Source organism: Chrysemys picta, chromosome 4 (genome assembly GCF_011386835.1).
Source record: "Chrysemys picta bellii isolate R12L10 chromosome 4, ASM1138683v2, whole genome shotgun sequence".
NCBI lineage: Eukaryota > Metazoa > Chordata > Testudines > Emydidae > Chrysemys > Chrysemys picta.
This window is the reverse complement of record NC_088794.1, coordinates 103,681,249-103,706,842: the sequence shown is the minus strand read 5'-3', so window position 1 is coordinate 103,706,842 and position 25,594 is coordinate 103,681,249. Positions and strand designations below refer to the sequence as shown.

The window sequence follows — 25,594 nt, the reverse complement described above, 5'->3', positions numbered from 1 at the left end:
TGCCCTCCACTGGACTCTCTCCAATTTGTCCACATCCTTTCTGTAGTGGGGGGCCCAAAACTGGATGCAGTACTCCAGATGTGGCTTCACCAGTGCTGAATAGAGGCAAATAATCACTTCCCTCGATCTGCTGGCAATGCTCCTACTAATGCAGCCCAATATGCTGTTAGCCTTCTAACCATGACAGTACTCAGGCAAACACCCATTGGAGAGAGCTTGCATGTGTGAGGATTCTGTAAAAACTACTCAAAACCTCAGGATTTTTCTAACTCCCAATTTTGCAAATTCCCTCGTATGTGTAAATCTGGACTAATGCTATCACCAGTAATAAAGAACTGACAACTTAGTTGCCGATGTGTGAGGCACAGTAGAATCCAGCTGGCTCTATTGTATAAAAAAAATAAAAAACTGACCTCTGTCTGGTTATGGTAGAGTACAATTTGGCTTAAGGTCATTGTTTGTATTTTTTTCTTGCATTTTATAATAACTGAACTCATTGGCTAAAGGTCAGTTGTCTTCAAAACAATTTTGGAACTTCTTAATCTGAGCTGTGACTTATTATGCTGATTTATGCCAGCTGAGTTCTGAGCCATTGTATTTCTGATATTTTATCTATCCACTGTACTCAGTAAAGTCTTTATGTAAAAATGGCACAATCTTACTTGTCATATATCATCCTGGTATGTCTTCCTTTATGTCACGTTTGCTTACTTCACTGACAAAAATGTGTATTTTACTGTTAGCCCTGCTGAGGCAATGCAGTGAAGGGAATGCCAGCCAGATTCCTTTGTCTTGCACATCAGCAACAAAACTGCTAGATTTCATTACTGGCAATTATGTATGAAACATACTAGCTTTTAGTTCCCAGGTTGAATTTAGGAAAATTAGAAAATTTATTTTTTAAATTGCAAACTAATCAAATTTTTTTGAAGTTATATAGAGAGAATAAATACAGAACCCAGCAATGTCACTTGTATAGCATCACTTTCCTAACCACAACCATACTTTAAGACCTTTCTTCAGAAGGTCGTGCTCCAGAGCTCATTGAAGTCAATGGGAATTTTTTTCCTTCTTGACTTCACTGGAATTTGGATCAAATGCTAAGTGAATGTTGGCCTGAGTGGTAGGTTAACCTTTCTTCTTCCATTTCTGTCATTAGACCAAAATATCTAGTTTAAAACACTGAAAATGTGAAGACTCTTAGGATAAACCAACTGGAGCTTACTTTATAGCATTACACTCATTTTTGGATGTTTTCATGTATTATAATCAAGTGCACTTATTAACAACAGAAAATGCATGAGGATTAATTTATAAATAATGCTTGTTGCTACCCTGTTCTACTTCCGTGAAAGCAATGTTTACTATAAACTACAGTTAAATAAAAAATGTGTTAAAAAGAATTTTGTGTACTAAAATGACTGAATTCCAACTGTCCCATTAAACATTTGTAAAGATTATGTTTATATCCTAATTATGTGACTCTGAAAGATACAAATATTTTCCATTTGAGAGGCAATGGCATACCTGTTATATTATGCCTTTCTAATTGTTATACAATTTTATAACCAGCAATATGCTTAGCATAGTAATATGACCTATGTCAAAACCAATACTAGTTGGTCTGAAAAATATTCAGTGTACCATCTACTCAATTAAGACGGGAGCTTCATGCATTTAAACTTTTGTAGAACTTAGTTCATGTGTGTCATGCATTTCCCATTGGAAGCAATGGCAAATTTCAAGGTAAAGAACTGAGTATCTCCTGATAGGAGAAAGTAGCTCCAGTTTTGCAGGATAAACAGCAACAAAAATATAGACTTGTAAAATGTAACTCTTAGATAGATTGTACCCTATGTGTGGTATTAGAATTTAAGGATGACTGTTTTCTTAAGATCCCTTAATAAGGAGCAACCCCCAGAAATTTATTTTTTCCCCAAACGATGTAATATATGTCCCTTTAAGGCTACTGCAGTACTGTCTCCCCTTCCAGCACTGATGAAAGCTGATTTAGTGCACCACTGAGGCAGAAAGCTTGCGCACTGGCTATAAAAGAGCATTACTCCCATACCTGTATATGTACTCCTTGATTGTGTTCCACAAAACATACATCTGCTTTAGATGGGGATTTGATTTTATAGCTATGCCCCAACCCCCAGCTGGCACCTCATCACCACATAGACAAAAAAAAGTTCTGTCTATTGTGTTAAATGGGTTTCAGTAGTGATTAGTCATTTTGGTAGCCTCAAATTTGGGAAGCACCTTGAAGGCATCTGATTTTCAGAGAGTGAATGTTCAGACCCTTTCCGTTGGGCACCCATAACTAAGGTACATAAAATCACTGCTCACTTCTGCAAATGTGAATCTTTGATTATAAAGCCTATAGTATTCCTCCCCACCTCCTGCATAAATCCCCTGCCAGCCCTGTGACACTGCACCCCATATTCTTCATAGAGATATTATTACAATACATAATTCTGATGTACTTCATGCAAGATAGGTCCTGTGCAATATCATTGGAAAGAATATGATTATCCTATTTGTATGAATTTATCATTTTTGTATCTGAAGTTAGGAATGATGACTATATATCTGTATTACAAATGTGTTTATATCTGAGGAACACCCACTAGGCAAAAGACTCTCAGTCTAGATGGCTGGATGGGAACAACCCATTCAGGTTAATGAGCCATTAGGAAAACAATAGACCTTAGAAAAAGCTTAGAGGGATAGCTCAGTGGTTTGAGAATTGGGCTGCTAAACCCAAGGTTATGAGCTCAATCCTTACGGGGGCCATTTTAGGGATCTGGGGCAAAATTAGTACTTGGTCCTGCTAGTGAAGGCAGGGGACTGGACTCAATGACCTTTCAAGGTCCCTTCCAGTTCTATGAGATAGGTATATCTCCATATATTATTATCTCCCACTGGGAACCTTTCTGAGGACGCTCAGCTACAGACAGTCTCCGAGTTATGGCCACTGTAACACTATAGAGACATGTGATCAGGTCACCTGGTGCTGGACTCCATCTTGGGATAACAGTGTTTTTCCACTGACTGGCATGGGAACCAAGCTTTGAGACAAAGGGTTCCTGCCATGTGCAAAGCTATGAACTGGGGTTAAGTGCTGGACCCAGGCTAAAGGGATTTTTAGCCTGTGAATGGAAAAACTTGGATTTCTAAGCTGTAAGCCAGCACAGTTTGTCCCTTAAGAGTCTGCAGCCTGCTTGTATCATCATTTAAGGTAAGAATTTGCTATTCATATCCAATTTCTTTAGTATTTTAAGCTTAGTTTGCCTGTTTTGTTTATTTGCTAGGTAATCTGCTTTAATCTATTTTCTATCCCTTATAATCATGTATAATCTATCTTTTATAGTTAATAAACTTATTTTTGCTTTGTCTAAAACCAGTGTGTGTGGAAATCATAACTCGGGGCAGAAAGCTGTTGTATATTCCTCTCCACATTGAGGGTGGGGCAAACTGCAGCGCAAGACAGTATAATTTTGGATTTAGACCCCAGAGGGAAGTACCTTAGCTGAAGAATCCCCATGCAGAGCTGATCACAGTGTCTGTATGTAATTGCAGCTGGGTGTGTCCCCACTTGTATGTGTGCTGGTAAAAGTGCAGGCTTGAGCCTGGCAGAAGGCTTTGCAGACTGATTACAGAAGAATAGTGTAAAGGGAGCCCAGGCCGGTGGGTCAGGGAGGTTCAGTGGTACCCCAGTTCCAAGTGACACCTCAGAGGGAACCCATCACAAGCCCCACTCCCCTTTCCCTTAAAGACCTCCACCTATCCCTTTTCCTCCAATCCCTAGTTCTTAAAATGATATGGGAGATATAAACAAACTTTCAGCTCAGTCCCTATCTTAAATTTAAGCTCCCAGCTGCTTTTGGGCCTCAGCAGCTGGACTAGGAGAGGATCTTTTTGAGACCTTGTTTCCATTTTGTCCTGACCAGCTCTGGCTCTCCTGAAGTGCTTGGGTAGTTTTTATGCTAAAGTTTAGGCTGGGGCCTAACTTAGGAGCTGGTTTAAGGTTCCCACTTCAGCTTTTTGAGAACCAGGGGGGGAAATAAGGGAGAATGGGGAGAGGGGCTAGAAGAGAAGGCAGCTTTCAAAAGGAAACTCCTCTACATCCATTATATTACATGTGGATATAAGAGAAGCAGGAGAAGACAACAAAAAACTGTAGAGAAAATTAGTTTAACCTTTCCCCTACCATTTTACCTCATCCTTCCACTATGAAAAATGTTGCCAGTAGAAGGATTCATTTCATTAAAAACCCAGCCCCATTCTTTAAAATAACCAAAAAAAGCCATAATCTAATAGCAATAAGCCACTCCAGATGGTGCATTAGTAGGTTACTGGCCTACTTTTCTGGAAATGGAGTGCCTATGCAACAGACACAAGGTATGCAAGTCTACTAATGTATACCCTGTTGTGGCTTCTTCAGTAATAGAAGTAGTAGTACCTCTTTAGATACAACGGACACAAAAAAAGTTTCTGTGTATATTTCTGTATGTGAGATTTGCAGACTGGAGCCCTAAAATATAGCACCTATGATAGATACTATGGGGATGGAAGCTCTGTAAATACCATAGCATAATACCTACCTCTTATTTAGTGATTTTCATCTTTAGATCCCAAAGCTCATTACAAAGGAAGTCAGTATCGTTATCCGCATTTTAGAAATGGAGAAACTGAGGCATAGTCACATAGAAACTGTGACTTGCCCAAGTTCTCCCAACAGACCAGTGGAAGAGCTTGGAAACCCAGGTCTCCTGTCTTCCAGTCCATTGCCCTGTCCACAACGCTTTACTGCCTCTCTTGTAAAACATATAGCTCTGAATAACTCATTTAGCTTTAAAAACTAAGGGCATTTTTCTGTTTTGGCAAAATATCTTCTGCAAAACTGAAGCCAAATAAGGTGTACAAAAGTACTTTCCACAATACATTTTCATTGTTGTATAAGTTTGCTACTAAATTGTACTTTGGCCTGATTTATACGAGCCATCTAATATTTACAGCAATTTTATGTGTCTGATGATATCTTAATAGTTCTGAAAGTTCCCTTTCTTTAGAGTTCTGTTATACTAGGTTTCTTTTTATTTATGATTTTACTGCTGTTATAGTACTTTTATCTGTTATATATGAGGTTTTTTGGGGGAAAACAAATGAAATCTTATTTTCATTCTTAAACATAAAAGCTCATTCAGTTTTTAAATATGAAATGCGTTCAGTAGAAGAGGAACATGGCCTCAGTTTTTAAAGTCTTAAAATAATAGACAACTGTTACCATTCAGAATGTTGGAATGATCACATGTATATTTCCAATATCAACCTTCAGGAAATCTTAATAGAACAGACAGTAGCACCTTGCTGTCTCATTGTGTGCAAAAGTGTCCCAAATTGCCTCAGAAAGCTATTACATTTAATCTTCCTAAAACTAATATTTTTTGATCTCTAAGGTTCCTGAGATAGGTCACCTTCATACATAGACATGTTTTATCATATCTCAGAAGTGGTCTCAAGGGCTAACGTGTTCTCTGATGACTATCTGTGCTATTGGCCCATTCCCTTCGTAGCCACAACTAGGCTGCTGGGTTTTTTTTCCCTCCTGACAGCAGTTGATAAAATCTCAATAGCTTTATAGCATCTTCTTCTGCAATGAGAATCTCTCAGAAGTCATGGGATGGCAAGTTTGTGAAAATTATTCGGTTTTCATACAGAATGCATGCATTCTTTGTAAAGGGATTTCAGGCACATTGCATGAATGACTGAGTGTCTTGAAAATTTTCCCTGTGCTGTACATTAAATAAGTAAGAAAACATTTAACTTACATGAAGGAAGTGTCTAGAAGAATAATCCATAAAGAGTAATGTAAATCAGCTTGTTCTGTGAGTATCTAGCGGTATGTTTTTTAAAGTCCTTATCTAGCCCATAATTATCCTGGACCCTAGAGACATCCACATTGTGGCATGTGTCTGTCACAGCCCTCCTTATCCCCATGGGTGAAGTCTGTGGCTGCTCCCACCCATTGATCTCCAATTACTGGTGGATAGGCTGCCTGTCACTGTCAATACTTATTACACACACAAAAAGAACATTAAGATCGAAAAGTCAAATGTTAGGAAAAGGCAAAATTAAGTTTGTCTGTGCACTTTTAATTTTTCCCCTGCTGTATATGCATTATGATATTGTATTTAATTACATGATCAAATACTGTTTTTTCTCATGAGCTGGGGAGCTCATGTACCTATGCCAGGGACACCAGAACAGTGGAGCCAAGGGTCCCTGGCCCTCCCACTTTTGAAAGTGGCCAGGCCTGGCCCATCCACTTTTTGCTATGGGCCCTGCGCCATGCCCATCCTCTTCCCCCTGAGGCCCTGGCCAGGCCAGAAGCTGGAGCCCAGCCTGGGTAAGAGCAGCCAAGGGAGCCCGGGCAGCTAGGGGGAGCCACAGACCCTCCACCTGCCCTGGGGAGGAGGGGGAGTAAGAGCAGTCCCCGGCCCGTGTCCCTATCCCTGGGTCTCCCACCCAGAGCAGGTGGAAGATCCGCGGCTCCCTACAGCTGCCTAGGTGGCTCTTACCATGGCCTGGCTGCAGTTCTTTGGCCCCCAAGTCCCATCACCAGGCTGGAAGCTGGAGCCGGGTCAGAATAAGAGCCGCGTGGACAGCTGTGGGGAGTCGCAGACCCTCCACCTGCCCTGGGTGGAGAGTCCGGAGCGGAAGGGACATGGGCTGGGGGCTGCTGTCAGGCAACCCCACCCCAGGCAGGTGGAGGAGCCTGGGCTCCCCAGCCCAACTCCAGTTTCCGGCCACAGAAGGGGGCATGGCCTCGTGCCCCCCCACTTTTAGGAAGAATCCGTCACCCCTGACCTATGCTACCCCCTCCCAAGCTGCTCTGTAGCTCCCTGCAATGCAACAGGTGTAACCATATTACATACACCATTAATCCAATTGACAATGAGAGGCCAAACCTACAGAAACTGAACTATATTCTCAACCTTCAAAGTTGTCCTTCCAGAATAATAAGACTGATGTATACCAGCAAGGAACGATGGGGAAGTTGCACTGCTGCTGGATGTGCCATACCAAAATAGTACGTGATCCTGTAATTAAAGACTGTATCATAATACATATGCAGAGAGAGGGTTGAATTAATGCTCCCACAATACACACACATACACTCTCATATCAGCACTCTGGCACTTCCCCCAACATATACTTCTTTATTTAAACTTGCTCTGTACTTGAGTACATCAGTACAAGTATAAATATAAATAATAGTCATTTACATAAATAAAAACATGATCTGCATTCATTGAGTACATCTGATCACTACTTAGCACAGTTCCACATAGTTATAAGCCAGCTCGCATCAAGCCAACAGACATAAGCAATACATTTCTATAAGAAAACTGTGCTTGTTTCCCATTACAGGGACAATTTCTTCAGTAAATTAAAATAAAAATGTAGGGTAAAAGACCATCAAAAGGGTGAGTACAAGAGTAACATCTGAAACAGGCAGAGGACCAAGTTCTGTTTCACACTAGTTTTATACTGGTGTAACTGAGATCAGAATCAGGTCCAGAAAGATTGTCCGTACTACTAATCCATAAACTGTCAGATCCAATTTTTGTGTGTGTGTATAAAAGTGCATACAAAATATGCTATTGCCAACTCTTGTGATGTAAGTCTCACAATATTTAGTGTTTTGCTTAAAGCTCCAACTCCTGGAGAAATGAGGTGAGAATCTCAGCTTTAATTTAATAAAAACATTTCTAGTCCTCACAGTTGTGAACAAAAAACTTGAAAATCTGACCCAAGTGTATTCTACAGGCTCAGAAACCAGAAGGCAAATAAGGATTAGCAACACTGGAAATGCCTAATGTGTGCACACATGACAGGCTTTCACATGCGCAAAAATAGGTAGGTACAAAAGTCCCAAGCACATGAGGCAGTTTGCACATGCACTTTTACATTTAAGGCCTATATTATTGATGCATTGCCTCAGAAAACTGAATAGAAGTGCTATAGAAAATCCTCACATTAATCTTAGAGGCACATAGATGTTGGGTGATGGACAGCAATACAAAACCGTAGAACAGATAGATGATTTCATTAATCTAATAATTCAGTATTAGAGTGACATTTAGCAGACCTGGATGATATTTGCACTCATGCCCCAATAGTGTGATTTTGATGTAACCAAAGATTCCTATAAATTGCTATCTCCCAACAGCTTCAACTTCCTTTGTTGCTGGAATAAAACTCTTGGTTTAACATGTATAGAATTCCTGCCTGTAATCCCCTATCACCATCCCTTTTCCATTCCGGTCAACCTTCCTACAACTGAAGAGGGCTGTTTGTGGGTGCCTCCAAAACATGAGAATACTGGAGTAATTAGAGGGGATCATGTGAGAAACCTCAGCAATGCTCCCAGATTCTGCCAGCCTAGGGAGCAGCATGGCATCGCTACTGATACCTAAATTATATTTCTCAAATAGTGATGAGTTTTACTGACACTGGAATGCTGGGCCATAATTAGCCACAACTCATACTGCTGTGTATCCTTATCTTGAAATGAATATTGTTGACCTAATTCTGATCTGGTATAAATCCATTGGACCCAGCTTTTCCAATCTGCCGAAGCTATTTTCCCCTTGGTATTGTGTGCAAATTGACCTAAAAGTGGCTGGAGATTGCCGGTGGGGAATTCTGTTTGTGTTGGGCAGCTCCCAGTCAATACAAAGCAGCAGAGCAACTCTGCCAACTCTTATACTAACCACCCCATTTCCACTATCATAAGGAGAGAAGGGTGTATTGGCGCATTCCAGGGAAAGGTTGTAGCAGAGCTCCATTACTCCTGATCTGTCACCAGCGTAAGGTTCATTATGGACTTTATGCCAGTAATATAAGGTATAGAAGGCCCCTTGTTGCTACAATTTATGCTGGGCTTGGACAGTCAAGGATCAGGGAGCTGAAACTAGTTTTCTGTGGGCACCTCTCTCTACTACATCCAAGCACAGCTTGGACATAGTGGAGGACTGGGGCCATTAACTCCAGTGGAGTTACTTCCTGAAGATCAGGAGGAGACTTGATTATAGTGTATAAGCACATTCAAGGGAGAAAATATTGGCTACTGAAGGCTGTTTAATCTAGCAGAGAAAGGCATAACAAGGAGCAATGGGTGGAAGCTGTAGGCAGACAAAGTCAAATTAGAAACAATAAGCAAATTTTTAACTGTTTTAACTGTTGAAACAAACTAGCAAGTACAGTGGATTTTCCTTCTCTTGACATCTTCAGATCAAGACTGCATGGCTTTCTGGAAGATTTGTTTTGATAATGCATATTATTCCGATTAACATAGGGGTAAAAATTTAATGGGTGAAATATAATGGCCTGCGTTACAGAGGAGGTCACACTAGGTGTTCTAATAGTCCCTTCTGGCTTTACACTATATGAATCTATGCTCACAACCAGGATGGGAGCAGTCAGGTTGGAGCTCTGGAGGTGATCAGGCCAGGAAGTTAAAATTAGTGTAACCCTTGCTTGCTCAGAGTGGCACTCTGGCCCCCTCAAATGGTGGGTAGGCCTCCTAGAGATTGATGAGCCTGCTACAGCACTGGCTAATAGAGATGTCTCTTTTATCTCATGTAGTAGAAGCTCATGCATTAAGTTCCAACATTTGATCCCTGCTGCCGACACCCCATACAAATCACCACTTGTCATGCTGACCCACACGGGAGTATTGGCAGTGGGGAATCAAGATTAGGACCTCTGGAGCTAAATACATGTGTCTTCTAGCTCATGCAGTAGAAACTCATCTGTTAACTAGGGCTGAAGCCGGCTCATTAATCTCTATCTGGCCTAGCAACCACTAGAGTGGGACAAACTCTGAACAAGCAAGGGGTTATACTAAGGTTGCCACTTTTGGTTGGATGTATTCCTGGAGGAGGTTTCATCACATGACATCTTTAATTAAAAATTAATCTTTAATTCCTGGAGACTCTAGAACAATCCTGGAGGGTTGGCAACCCTAGTTAAAACACAGGTGAGTTGGAGTCAAGAATCAGGACTATGGGATGCCCAGGATCATACTGAAAAGCCAAAGCCAATGGGTGACCCAGAGACATTGTTAGGAAGTGGAATGAGGCATATCAAAGATGAAGATAAGCAGGAATTGAAGCAGGCACAAGAGCAACCTGGCAGGCACAGGAAACAGGACCAACCACAGCTGCAGGCCTAAAACACAATAAACAACAGGCAAAGTTTGGCTGCTGCTGGATCAAATAGTAGCTAGCTCCTCCACTCCACCCATCAGGATTTGCAATCAATCAGGCAGGCCCTGCCAAGATCAGCTTTGTCCAGTGTGTTGCTAGGAGACAGGCCTTGCTGCAGCTGGCTCCCTGACAACAGTGGAGTTACTGAGAGTGGTATCAGGCCCAAGTTATTATAGGTATCATTTGTTGTTTTAAGAGAGGATGAGACTGTTGCTGTTTGGAAATCTGGGCAATATCAACTGACTGTTTAGTTCTCTAGGGAGAGGTTGCTCTACAGATTTAACCCTTCCTGTTATGGGCCAGATTCCGCACACCTTACTTACACAAGTCACCCTATTCAATGGGACAATTTGTGTGAATAATGTAAAGAGGATGTGGACCTGTGTTATTACCCCCACTTGCGTAGGCAGGTTGAGGATACATTCATTCTATTCCCTATTCATTATATTACCACTTGCTGCACTGGCTGCCACGTCACATAACATTAACACAAAGAAAAAAACAAGAAAATGTGTAATATACCTTTTAAGCTTTTTTCCCCAAAAGCTCTTTTTATGCACAGTGGGCACACATTTCATTTCCCAACAGCACAACAAGCTGCTATTACTTCAACAGCCAAGCTATTGCTGCTTCAACAACAAATTTTCACACTTTACTTTTTTTTTAGTGTCCTTGTGCGTGTTATATTTCAGTGAAGGCTCATCTCCCCAGTCCATTACCATATGTTACTAGTCTGCAACTAAGCTCATTCCCAGCCATTAAAAAAAGAGAGAAAATGAACAGTCACAGAAGAGAATGTTAGCAACAGATTCTACACTGAGTTTCACCTTCACACTGTGATGGGGTATACGAGCTCCACACTAGCAAGGGTGGGGGGGAGGAGGGGCTAGCTAATTGCAGGCCTCTGGCTGTAACTGGACCTATCCTGCCTCACCTGCAGCAGGCATGAGAAGGGGAGTTAAAAGAAGATGTCCAGCTTAATTTGTGCCTGACAAGGAAGGAGAGTAGAACCCTGCTTTTCCTTCAGTGAGGGAAACTTAGATTCAGCCAATAGTCTCAAGCCAACTTATTGTCTAAGTAAGCCTTCTATGGGATGGGTTGACCCCACCCAGAGAGACAAGATAGAAGCAAAGCTGGGTATGATGAGCAAAGCTGAATTGAAGGGCAGGGCCCTGCCAAAGACTTGTTGGAGGACGCTGTGTTTGTCACATTCCTTTATGTTTGGACTTTAATACCCTAGAAGAGGTGGGACTCAAGTATGCCATAGCTGTACTTAGTGTCTAAAGTATCACCGCACCAGACCTCATGAGAGGCAGCAACTGACCATTAGAGTTTCTGCAACAGGGTGAGTAGGGCTGTGTTGGGCAACAAGGGGGCAGGCCCTGTCACATGTTATGCACATTCTATAGTTCATCAAGCAAACTTGGCAAATAGCCTCCTCCTATAATCAACTCTGATGCTAATATTTGCAAGTATAATTGTGCTACATTCATTAATGACACACACACAAACAGTGACCGTGCTAACCAATAGCCTGAGCAAGATGTTGACATAGTGTTGATGGCAATTTTAGGAATATATTTTTTCCAATACAATTTTACCGAGAAGCTTATAGACGAGATACAATAAAAACCCAAGTGCACATCTGGCCAAGCAACAAGCTTAGAAGAAAAGAGATGCAATAAAGACTGTGAAAAAAGGTCCAACCATTTTACACTTCCAAGCCAGTGAAAGCTAAACAATGCAGTATAAACAGTATAAAACTAAACACTATAAAAAGATTAAACAAACTTCAACAAAATCCACAGCTTCCCTATCCCAATTATCTACAAGACTAATAAAATAAAAACCCATGGAAACTAACTCATATATAACCATTTCTCATAAAAAAAGAAGAGGAGGAAGGAACCCCCATCCTCTTTGATGTAAGAGCCCTGTTCATTGTGTTCATGCATCCCATTTAGGTTGCCACCCAACCATTGCTTGCATTAAATTAGATGAATATTTTCTTTATAAGATAGTTCTGAACACCTATGCAGAGTAGCAGGAATGTAATTGTCATATAAAAACAGAATTACTAAGATATTTTTGCTTTGCTAGCATTAAATGCATTGTAACTTTTTTAAAGTTAAGATTGCCAGTCAAAAAGACAGTGCTAATAGTTCTTAAAAATTACCTTATTTAAAAACAAAAATCTCTCAAAACCTAGAACAGTTTAATGGTCCTTGATGTCTCAGAATAGTTTGTCACAACTGACAAAAGGGAACTACCTTGAGTTAGCAGATCAGGCAAAGACTTAAGCACATCCTTTAAATACTGTGAGTTGTCTTGTTGAAATCAATGAGATCAGTTCTTCATGCAATTCTAGGCTTCTCAGTAGTAGAAAAAAAACCCAAATCTATTTCCATGCATTTTATTCATATTAACTGGGTTCGTGTCCATTTTATGTTAATTTCCCATGGACCTTCAAATGGTTCAGTTTTATTCCCACTAATGATCACAAAAAGCACATTTTACGATCTCACATCAGATAACACTTTGTATAAAAAGGGAAAAGTTTCCCAAGGCCCTTTGCCAGAATCCTGGCACAGAGTGCAGCTAAATGTACCAGATGCAGATTGATCTAACTGCACACACACATAACTACTTTGTGTGCATATGAGGAGAGAAAGAAAAGGAGCAATACTTATACTCTGTGGAGAAAGGAAAGGAGCAAAGTTCATTCTCATTCTTTTTAGCTGCAAGGTAGAATCTACCTTTATTCTAGGGCCATAACCCTGCAAACACTTCTGCACATGCCTAACTTCACTGGTACTATTCAGATGTGTAAAGTTAAGCACAAGTGCTTGCAGGACAGTAGCTTGGGTTACCACTGACATCATCCAGTCTTTTTAATAGATTAGAGAGTAGATTAACATCATATTTTTTGAGGACTAGCTTTTTTAAATTCTATTTTTTTTAATATAATCATGGCTAATAAATATAATGTACACATGTGTTGTAAGAAAGTAAACAGAAAAAAAACCAAATATATACACTGTGACCCAGATGCACACTTAGACCCTGATCTTTCAAAGACTCCCATGAAAACAATTATGAAACAAATCAGCTGGGAGGAAGAATTTAATCAGAAAAATGTGATTGATAATTGGGAATCGCCTTCTCACACTGGAATCTATGAATCTATATTCTTCATTTTACACTGTGTAGGTAGTCCCAATTAGAAACACATGTGGAAGTCTTTTTCAGACCAGGGTCTTACATTGTATGTCCCTTTTTTACTGTTGCAGCTCTCATTACACTGCTCTACAGCCAAAATGCTTCTGAAATAAATGTAGTCAAACTTTACTAATTCTGGGTCACTGAGAACGAAAATGATGCTTAAAATTGTTGATTGGCTCTAGTTATCAAGATATGCTATTGGGTCAGTATATACGACCCTTGACTTGGGAATGGCGGAGGATAAGTGAGTTATAAAGGGAAGGGATCTCAATTTAAACCAGAAATGACTAAAATACATCTTTGACTGGATCGATGAATAAATCTATGACTGGGTTTGGACAGTACTTGCTTTTTACGCAAAACAATGAATGATGCAATCTGAAGCTGGTATTGCGTCATACATGATATGAATTGCATCATGTTATTCCTAGAAGTCATGGATGATGCAATCATAACGAAGCTTATATCACTCTGCTGAACAAATTGCCCTATATCAGCTCTAGAAATCATACAGTGTCGTGCTCTCTTATTTGTCAGTGTTTGATTTTGCAAAGAGACACATTTCTGTTTAGCCAAAGTGAGCAGAGATGCCTCGTACTTGTGTGAACAGTGCAGATAACTTCTGCTATGTTTGTGGTGAAGTGACTTTTGCATCACAAAAGCGCAGTATAACCACTATGGTTAAAAAAGCCTATCACCTTTATTTTGGCTGCAAAATTGGAGATCAGGACAAGAGGTGGGCCCCACACATATGCTGCAACACTTGTGCAACAAATCTTCGCCAGTGGTTGAACAGGAAAAGGAAATCTATGCCTTTTGCAGTGCCAATGATTTGAAAAGAGCCAACAGATCATACCAGCAATTGTTACTTCTGCATGGTGCCTCCAGTTGGGAAAGGTGTGTCAAAGAAGAAAAAGTGGACTGTGCATTATCCAAACATTCCATCAGCTATATGACCAGTACCCCACGGAGAAGGACTGCCGGGTCCTGATGCACCAGAATCATTCTCACTTGAGTCAGACGAGGAAGAGGATGAAACTTCTGGTCCTGAACCATCAATGTCACAGGACCCACATTTTCTCCCATCCTCCTCCTCTGAACCACACCTCATAACACAAGGTGAACTGAATGACCTTGTCAGGGATTTGGAACTACCCAAGAGTAAGGCAGAGCTGTTGGGCTCCAGACTACAGCAGTGGAATCTCCTGGCAGGTGACGTTAGGGTTTCCATGTTCCGTGACCGTCAAAAGGATCTTGTCCCATTCTTCTTCATGGAAGGTGATCTTGTAGCCTGCAACAACATCGATGGTGTGATGGCAGCCCTCAACATCGTTCACAATCCAGATGAGTGGAGACTGTTCGTTGATTCATCGAAGACGAGTCTTAAAGCTGTTTTACTGCATAATGGCAATGTTTTGCCATCAATTCCAGTTGGTCATGCAGTCCATATGAAGGAAACCTACAACAACATGAAACAACTTTTGAGGTGCATAAACTATGACCAACATCAGTGGCAGCTTTGTGGCGATTTGAAGGTTGTTGCTCTCTTGCTTGGTCTGCAGACTGGATACACAAAGTACTGCTGTTTTCTCTGCGAATGGGATAGTCGTGCAAGAGATTCCCACTACATCAAGAAAGATTGGCCACTCCGACAGTCATTGGAGCCTGGGAGGAAAAGTGTTCAGCATCCACTACTTGTTGAATCAAGGAAGATTTTGTTACCACCCTTACACATCAAGCTGGGTCTGATGAAGAACTTTGTCAAGGCCATTGACAAAACACAAGCAGCTTTCAAGTACCTCCGTGGAAAATTTCCAAGGTTAAGTGAAGCTAAGATAAAGGAAGGTGTCTTTATTGGTCCTCAGATTCGTGAACTTCTTCGAGATGATGCATTTGACCATGCACTGCGTGGCAAGGAAAAGACTGCATGAAAAGCCTTCCAGTTAGTGGCAATAAATTTTCTCGGAAACAACAAGGCAGACAACTACAGGTTGTTGGTGGAAAACCTCCTCAAGGCATACAAAAGCCTTGGCTGCAACATGTCACTAAAGATACATTTTTTGCACTCTCATCTAGATTTTTTTCCACCAAACTGCGGAGCAGTGAGCGACGAGCACGGCGAGCGATTTCACCAGGACATTGCAACAATGGAGAAACGCTATCAGGGCAAATGGAGCCCATCAATGCTTGCAGACTATTGCTCTACAGTGACAAGAGATGCTCCATTTAATGAATACAAGAGACAAGCCAAGAAGCGCTGAGTAGACACTGAATAGAAGTAAACTATGTACATAATAGTTGTTTGCCTTTTGTTTCATAATAAATTTTATTTATATAACCCTTTTGCTGATTTTTAAAGTGTTACATAAACAGGACAGGTGAAATATTATCATGTAAAGCAACCATAAACATATGAAAAGACCTAGGTTTACAATTTATTATTGAAACTCTACTATCTACACAATATACATAGACATAAAATGTAAAAACTTAAATATCTTAGAAACAGTAGCCAATCAGTTGTTTTAATTGTCATATTTGAATTCAGCACATCAAAATACATAATAAATAGCACATTTTATCTCTGAAGCGGACGACTTTTCCAAAATTGTAGACCAGTGTTATTTTAACATGAATTCTATGTTTGGTGTTTTTCTTCTGACTTCTGTAGTCAAATAATTATGAGAATCTCAGATTATTTTTTTAAATGGAAGTTTCTTTTCCTCATGGTTGTAAATAGTTTGACCACATAGAAAGTGTGAAAAATCAGGATGGGGGTTGGGGGCAATATATAGGTTAATAGGCACCTATATAAGAAAAATTCCCAACTATCGGGACTGTCCCTATAAAATCGGGACATCTGGTCACCATAGTTGTGAAGCAAAACTGAACAGTGAGCCGTAAAGAAATAAACCTAAAATCAAATTAAAAAAAACAAATTATTTATTGTTTTAATCTCATGATTCTTAAGAAAATCTCATTATTTTTGAAGCAGGGGGAGTGGTTGATTCATGATTTTTGAACGCTTGTGATTGGGACGGCTGCTCTATGACCTTCTGTGATTTTAAGTCAAGTTTATAGCATGATAAACTAAGCATGTTCTTAGATTACAATATTTTGTTCTTTTTTATGTTCAAAATGTTAATATCATAAAAATGTAGGATTGAGAGGGACCTCAAAAGGTCATATGTTCCAGCCCCCAGTGCTGAGACAGGACCAAATATACCTAGACTATTCTTGACAGGTATTTGGTAAACCTGTTCTTAAAGACATCCAATTATGGGGATTCCAAAACCTCTGTTGAAAGCCTATTCCAAGCTTAACTATCCTTATAGTTAGAAACTTTTTTCTAATATCTAACCTAAATCTCCCTTGCTTGAGATAAAGCTGGTTCCTTTTTGTCCTACCTTCAGTGGACATGGAGAACAATTGATCTTTATAATAGCCCTTAACATATTTGAAGACTTTTATCATGCCCCCCACCCCCATCTTCTTTTCTCAAGACTAAACATGCCCAGTTTTTTAATCTTTCCTAATAGGTCAGGTTTTCTACACCTTTTCTCCTTTTTGTTACTCTCCTCTAGACTCTCTCCAATTCGTCCACATCTTTCCTCAAGTGTGATGTCCAGAACTGGACACAGTACTCCAGCTGAGGCCTCACCAGTGCCAAATAGAGCAGGACAGTTACCTCCTGTGTCTTACATAAGACATTCCTGTTAATGCACCCCAGAATATTGGCTTTTTTCACAACTGCATCATATTGTTGACTCATTCATTTTGTGATCCACCATAACTATGGATCCTTGTCACCAGTTTTAGGAGGGGAGAAGGATGGTTTGAGCATTGGCCTGCTAAACCCAGGGTTATGAGTTCAATCCTTGAGGGGGCAATTTGGGGATTTAGTCGGGGATTGGCCCTGCTTTGAGCAGGGGGTTGGAATAGATGAGGTCCTTTCCAGCCCTGATATTCTATGATTCTACTCCCTAGCCAGTCATTCCCTGTTTTTTTCTTCTTAAGTGTAGTTTTTTTCACTTGTCTTTATTGAATTTCAACTTGTTGATTTCAGTCCAATTTGTCAAGGCCTTTTTGAATTCTGATCCTGTCCTCCAAAGTGCTTGCAACCCATCCCATCTTGTGTTATCTGCAAATTTTTGTAAGTGTACTCTCAACATCATTATCCACGTCTTTTTATTCCATCAGTAACTAACTCTCCACAATGGCTTCAAATTATTTCCAGAAGGGGATAAATACTGTTAGATGGTTTAACATAGAGAAAAATATAATAAAAGTACTTTTACAGCCTTGTCAATTAGAAAGAACCTCATCTCCATTCTAGCCCCTTTATGCTGCATGAAAAAAGCTGAAGTGGTGTAAAGTGGCCTTTAGTAGCTCCATTGCCAAGCATGGGAGGAATCCCCTGTAGCAGCCACTGTGGAAGACAGGCATAAAGCTGCCTCCCAAAGATTCCCTCATATGCTCCAGTGAAGGAGCTGCCCTGTGAGTGGGCTGATGATGATAGGGGCAGGGACCCCAGCATGCAATGCTGTGGAGAATCTAGGCAGTGTTGCAACCCAGAAGGCAGCACCCTGGAACAGCTGAGGATCTGGAGGGTGGAAGGTGTCTTAAACGACAGGTGTCTGCTGCTGGAATGTGAGTTCTGTGTTGTGCTTCTTAGTGTATGTCTGCACTTCGAGCTGGGGTGGTGTGATTCCCAGTCCAAGGAGACATACTCATGCTAGCTCTGATTGAGCTAGTGCACCAAAGCAGAGCATAGTCATGGCACCGTGAGCGAAACTCAGGGCTAGCTGCCCCAACTACATACCCATCCAGGACCCCAGGCATGTACTTGGTGCAGCCTCCCACCATTTGTGCTGCCACAGTAGCACAATGCTTCTATCAGAGCTAGTGTTGGTATGTCTCCTTAAACTGGGAATTACAACCCGAGCTTGAAGTATAAACATCTCCTTAGGGTACGTATACACAGCAATTAAACACCCGTGTCTGGCCTGGCTCATGGGGCTCAGGCTACAGGGCTATGTAGACATTGGGTTGTTAGACCATACAAGGGGGAAGAATCCCAGAGTCTGGGCTCCAACCAGAGCCCCTCTAGCCTAAGTCATCTGACCTGGGCCAGCCGCAGCCATGCCGCGGGTCTCTTATTCCAGTGTAGACATACCCTTAGAGGCTTAATACAGAATCTCACCCACTGTCAATACAGTTTAATTTCTGGCCATGAGATCTTTCTAAAATTATTAAATATACTTAGAGACTGAAAGTCCAAATGAAGTCAAGTGCTTAACAATAGAATTATTGTAGTATCAGGTCCTTAATAATACCAGAAACATTGGAGAAAACTCCTTTCCATGCATCACTGTCTATCCCCAATTGTAGAACAAATACTAAGTGTTTCTGGTTCAGTTTAGTCACTGATAATTCCATTTTATGTAGCTCTCTTATGGTTCAGTGAGACTAGGAATTTCCCTACATTTTTGTTTCCCACTGTTCTGATTGTTGGTATCTGAAAAGCAAAACGGACAGTGGTGTGTGCATCTTTGTCAGTAGTTCATAGGTCTAATTTTAGTTGAATGCAAACTCCAGACCATCCTACATAAACTCACATCTGAGTAAATTATTTGTGATCCACACATTAATTTATACCAACATATCAAAGCAACCTGGAATCCTCTAATATTTATCAGATGTTATCTGATCTAGCTGGATAGCTGATTTATACTCTAAAGTTCCCCAAATCTGGATTATCTATGATAAGGTGATATGCATCCTGTAGTCAACACACATTGTTTAATTTGTTTCCATGCAAATTGGCCTCTTCTGCCTTCTCGAATTCCACAATGCAATCAATAGCTACATTTCAAATACAGTTCACAACTGCCTTGTCTTAGTAAATCAAGGACAGCTTCAGCATACTATTTTTAGACTTCCCTCCTGGAGTCTATTATTATTGTACTGTAGCAAAGAATTATTTGTTCCTTTATTTTCCAACTGCAGGCTACACATTTTTGCTACCTTGTCATTCTATTAGTATGGATCAAAATGTAGAGAGGGCTGTCATTATATGCAATGCATTTTTATATATAGAAAATTGTAAAGAGGTTGCTCATATTTTTGTTCTACAGCATTACAGTCTCATAATTTAAAATACTGTACTTAAAGTATTTTTCCATTGTTTTCAGGAGCCAATTAAAATAATTTAGTGACTCACTGGGGAATCTTTACTCAGTTGTTGTCCTACTGAAGGCAATTGATTATGTGGTGGGACAAATCCCCACCCAGTCACGAAAGGGTTAAAAGAGCTCCTCTGGGCACAATCAACCCCTGTGAAGCTTGTCAAAGCTGGAAGTGGGTGAGTCCTTAAAAGGAAGTATCCTTATTAAGCACAGGGTGGCACTCTAAAGAAGCAGAACTGCAAGTCAAAGGTCTCTGGCCAAGGGAAGAATGGGTTGTGGACCAGAAAAATAGCTTGAGAATTTTGGCTGTCCAGGCACTCTCAGAAAGGAGAAGGGATGGTACTTTCTCTTCTCTTCCCTCCCCGTAACTTCCCTGTCCAGTTTCCTGCAGGCCTGAGACTCTGCTCTTTGTGAGCTGTGGAAGCATGTTGACCCTATAGACTGCTTTGGCTCCTATTTCCTCCTCCCTCCACTTGCTCCTCCAACCCCATAAGAGGGCAGATGCTCTGACCAGCACAGCTGGAAGGATGTGGCCTGGACCATGGAACAGGAGCAGAGCCCATCTTCTCTCCATGGGGGCCTAGCAAGATTTAGCCTACTACAGACTACACTGAGTAACTGCTCATCAGTATGAGCTTTTTAATTTGTCCCATGGCTTGTGAATATGTTAATTGTGTAGCACTAAACTGCTGTGTAAAAATGTCTTTGGAAATCTTATGCTCTAACTTTCTAAGAGTGTAGGCCAACTAGTTTTCTGTAACAGACTTGCATTCTTATGTGCACCTGTATTTGCATGTGATAATCCGTTAATTGTGTAAACAAATGCAAGTGTTGGTATTTTGTGTAGGTTTCCACTCAATGGCTAGTCCACCTTAACAATATATCTTAAAAGTTATGGTATGGCAACAGCTATTTATGAGCACTGTAAAGATAGCTTGTTGCTGGCTTGCAGCTTGTGTCTTATTTCATTTATGTGTTTCCATAGAAAACTTCCCAATTTGTAGTAATCCTCCACACTTTAGAGATCTGGCCATATGTGCCTAGTTACAATGTTGAGCAAATTTGTATAGCTGTGCTATCAGCCCCCTGAAAATGTCTTCTATCATCTCCTGAACAATGTTGCTATGATGCACCTGACTTTGTTTCTGCTTCAGTCAGTTGGCTGTAGCCTGAAACTAGTATATTTTTCAGCTTTTCCATTCATACAATATTATAGCAGGTATAAAATGCAGTTAAATGCTAAAATACAAAAGTTTTTAATGAACTTTAGATTCAGGGCCTAAGTGAGTCTTAATTAAGCTATTGATTTCCAGCTTTCCCTAACTCTAAGGGTTTTCTTGATCCACACTCATAATAGCTCCTTCTTTCACTTGCAGACATATATCATCAGTCAATATTCTGTAGCTGCCCTCTTCTTAGGGGCAGTCAATGGCTAGATCTGAGTCTCAATTTTACTGTTAGATCTGGTATATTCTTATTGAAGACAATGAATTTATCAATTTACACTGATGTAAATGAGGTCAAAATCTGATGTGATGATTGTGCAGCCTGATAACCATATATGGAGATCAAGCTCTTGGGAAAGAGCTGTGGTCAAGTGAAAAATTCTCTAAGTTGAATCTGCTCTTGGGAAAGTGTCCTAGTGTACTAATGCCAAAGTGAGGGGTTTTTTTTTCCTGGCTGCATGAACTTCACCTCGAGAAGTATTCAGATGGGCTACAAGCTTTCTTTGGCTTACAGGCTAGTTCTAGAGGTCAGGCACACAGGGACCTACAGTGAGAAAAAATATCATTTTCCTCAGTGAAAATGATTTAGAGCAGTGATTCTCAAACTTTCTGTATTGGTGATCCCTTTCACACAGCAAGTCTCTGAGTGTGACCCGCTGCCCCCATACATTAAAAACACATTTTTTAGTATTTAACACTGTTAAATATAAAGTACTGGGCTGGAGGGGCTCAGGGCTCACAGCCTCATGCATGGCCAGGCTAGGAGCTGACAACTTGCAACCCCCATGTAACCACTTCACAACCCCCTGAGGGTTCCCAACCCCCAGTTTGAGAACCCCTGATTTAGGGGGACATGGGAGACCTCAAAGGTAAAGTTGTCACCAGTCCAGCTTTTCTCAGGACCTTTTTAGAGAGAGGGAAATATGTAAGGGTGCTCAGTACACATTGCCAGTGGTCCAGTTTTATGGGCCTAGCATCATCCCAGATGATTTTTTGTACCTTAGAGGTAGCAACCCTGCTCCAAGGATATAAGAGTGACAGGAGCCCATAGGGAATTAATACATCTCTGACCTGTGTTAATTCCTTATGTGGTTTCCAAATAGAAATCTAGGGGTTGTCAGAGGACAGTGCAATAAAGAGGGCCCAATCCCTTGCTCAACCCAATCCTGCCTCAAAATTCTGTGGATGTCCTTCTTCACAAAACCTCCTCTGAGGAGCTTTTGTTAGCTGCAAGGGAGAGGAGAAATTGCAAGGAGATAACATTCCCCACTCCCACGTGACTAGGCAGCGATCCACCTGTGAAGGGGACGTTTCAACACAGTATACTATACTTTGAAAACCAGATTGCTTTAACCCCAGATAGCAGAAGGTAACTGGGAAGGAATACACAGTTTACTTACCTTACCCCTCCAAAATCAGCCACTGATCCACCCCCCACAAAACACAGATCCTCAGGAACTGTTGGAGACTGTGGCCTTTCTGTGGAGACCTTGTACCCCCATGATAGCTCTGGAACCCCAATTTCTTCCCTGTACGTCAACCCAGTGCAATCCTGCAATATCAGGGTTAGTGTGTTGCCATTGCTGCCTGCAGAATTTCCCTCTTAGAGAGATCCCCACTGCAGAGCGGGTCTGCACAGATGGTAATAGTCCCAGGCTGATAACTTTTCCTGGTAATCTCCAAGCCGGGAGGAGGGAAAAAATATGCATCCCTCTCAGCTTCACCAATATGTAGCCACCTATTTACCCTTACCCTGTGAGAATCCCACCCACATTGGGCATCCTCTCTGGGGTCCTAGATTGTGCCTCAGGGTATGTTTACATTCCAATGTACACTCAGCATTCAAACTCAGACTCAAACCTAACCCCCCTTCCATCTACACACAAATCGTGGTAACCCAGAGCTTAGACCCAGAGTCTCAGGACCTCATGGGGGTGGAGGGTCAGAGCCTGAGTCAAGCCAGGACCCTGGGTTTGAGCCCTATTGCATTGCAGTGTATATGCAGCCCAACTGGACTTGTGCCCTGGGAGTCTGCAAAAAGTATTCTACAATCCTGCGGACTGATGATTTGTCCTCTGGACAGTCAAGTTTGGACACTCAGATTTTTCCATACTGCATCACAACCAAAGGGCTAGAGTGGCTATATTTTGGGAGGGTGCTAGGAAATCTGGGGAGTGGGGGTTGGACTTGGGCCCTCATAATGCAGTCCAAACACTGGAGCCCTAAGTTGGGACCCAGGGGTCAACAATTCCTAAACTGGGATTACAAACAAATATACCCTCAAGCCCTAGATTAACAAACCCAGAGTCTGCTAACTTGATTTCTACTAACCCTGGGCTTATGTTGCAGTGTTGACATACCCATAGAGGCTGCTGATCCTCTGCCCCTCCTTGCATGAAGGAGTGGTGAGACCCCAATAAAGATTCAGTTATGTGAAAGGCTAAAGCTCAAAGGCAAATGCAGAAGTGAAGTAATTCAATACAGTATTGTGTCCCCAAGACCACCTAGCCATAATGGGGCAGTTCCTCTATGTATCCCTGATTCTTTTTCTAAGCACGAGAGGCTTTAAATGGAGTCAAGTTATTTTATGTGTTTTGCCCTTCATATTCTACTCTTTGGGGGGTATGAACTGTTATTGACATTTAAGAAGACTATTTTATGGCTATAATCAAAATGGAGCACAGGTAAATAAAAAGTGACATTATACATAATATGATATAGAAAACCATAAAAATGCAAATTGTAGTAACTCACCCATGCTGATATTTAAGGCCACTGAAAGTATTAGAACATCCTACAAAACCAGAACTGATGTCTGTTTGCCTGTGGTAAGAAAGAATAGGAAAAGGAAAATAATTAGATTATAAATCTTTGATCTGATCCTGAATAGTACTCAGCGCTTATCCCCCTGAAGTCAGGATGAAGTCATGTATTAATAGAAAATGCTGAAAAGTAAATCATATAAACATCAGTTATATTAGAAAGGGATTCATGGTATGGAGTGGAAATCATCTGAAATTCAGCCATCTAATGTAGTGTCAACCCATATCCAGGGGAAAATGGGTGAATGTGGAAGAGTTTTTTGCTAGGAGTTTTGATGATTTTTCTTTGCGCTTCAGACTTATGCCTGGAGGCATGAACTTCATGCAGGTTGCAACAACCCAAGTTTTACTTGAGACTCCTGCAAACCAAGTCCACTCTGACTAGAAACCAAGTTGATTAGATTTCTCTTTTTAAAAATACTGGATGAGGCTCTTAGAGCTTCTGCAAGTGGAGAGACTGATAGATCTTCCCCAATGCATTTCAATCTGACCATGGGAAACCAGGACTGAGTTATTTCATTCATCATCTTGAATGCATAGACGGAGAGTCAGTGAACTAATCCCTTACACCACTATGTATAGCATGTACTTTAAGGTAATTAATATTCCCATTTTACAGCTGGGGGTAGTTAGAGAAGAAAGTGTTGTGATTCCTGAGCCATGAGCAAAGATGAATCAGAATTTAAGAGGTCTTGGCACCCAACTTTGTAGACAGCCTGGATAGCCAGCTCTTGACAATGCTACCTTTGACTGTATTGTAAATTTATAATATAGAAGATGAAGGTTCACAACCAACTAACTTGGGCCATATTGCATTTGCACCTGCAAAACCTAATTAATTACCACCACCTCCAAATCAGCTCAGATCAGTTTATCTCTTACCCCAATGAGAAGTAGTCCCAGGCTTACTTCTCATCTTTTAGCAAGTCAAGATGTTGTATTGCCTCCCCCACCATCAATAGAACAGTTTCAGGACTAAATCTCTTTGATGCCTTGGGTCATAAACACAAGTGGGGAAGGTTCTGAACACAAAATAAATCTTTTTGAGTGAACTATTTTAAAGTTGAAGGCATGAAAGAGTAGAGCGAAAAGGAAGCAATAAAACATATATGGGTAATTGGGAAAGGAAATTGTAGGTTTACAGAGTAAGATTCTGTGCTGTGCCTTTAAGTCATCTTTGTGTCCTCCCAATCCTAGGCTCTTCTGGGGGCTGGAAAGACCTCCAACATAACTTTTAGCATCAGAGTTACGGCAGCCTCCCCAGTCTACTCTGGCTGCAGCACTATGTGCTGGAGCCTGGCCACAAGCCCCACTCCTGGCACAGCTCCTTCACCAGATTTACCCAGGACAGATTGCCATAATGCTTGCAGTGGGGGAATCATCCCTGGATGCTACCAGGGCTTTTAGGTCTCCTTTGCACTGTTCTGATCTTTTTACCTGGCACAAGGGGGCTGGAGTAGAAGTGAAGATGTCACCCCTTTATACGTGACATTTGTTCCTAGATATAATCTTCATCATCACTTTTTACATTCAAAGCACTATACATAAACTTGACAGACTTCATAACATCCCCTCCTTTCCCCCTTTCTCCCCCCACCCTCTGCGGTGAGTTAGTAAAATGGAGATAGCACTATTTCCTGTTAGGGAAAACTGAGGTACAAAGAGGTTAAGTGATTTTGCACAAAGCCAGACAGCAAATCAGTATCAAAGCTGGAAATGCAACTCAGGATATTTAGTTCCCAGTCCCATATTCAAACAACTAGATTGCACTCTCCCAAGTCCTGGAATTGTTTCTCAGGAAATTGTTTCCTTTTTAAGAGGATTTTGGAGACTTCATTACCTCTAACCTGACATCA

General features: G+C 41.1%; 1 long non-coding RNA gene across 1 annotated transcript in view; it reads right to left on the bottom strand.

The window, feature by feature from the left end:
• Window positions 1–25,594, bottom strand: part of LOC135983432 (uncharacterized) — a 303,737-nt gene that overhangs the window by 185,946 nt on the left and 92,197 nt on the right. The window contains exon 2 of the long non-coding RNA XR_010601065.1: window positions 23,671–23,739. This is a non-coding gene — a long non-coding RNA (uncharacterized LOC135983432). The remainder of the gene's footprint in view (window positions 1–23,670; window positions 23,740–25,594) is intronic.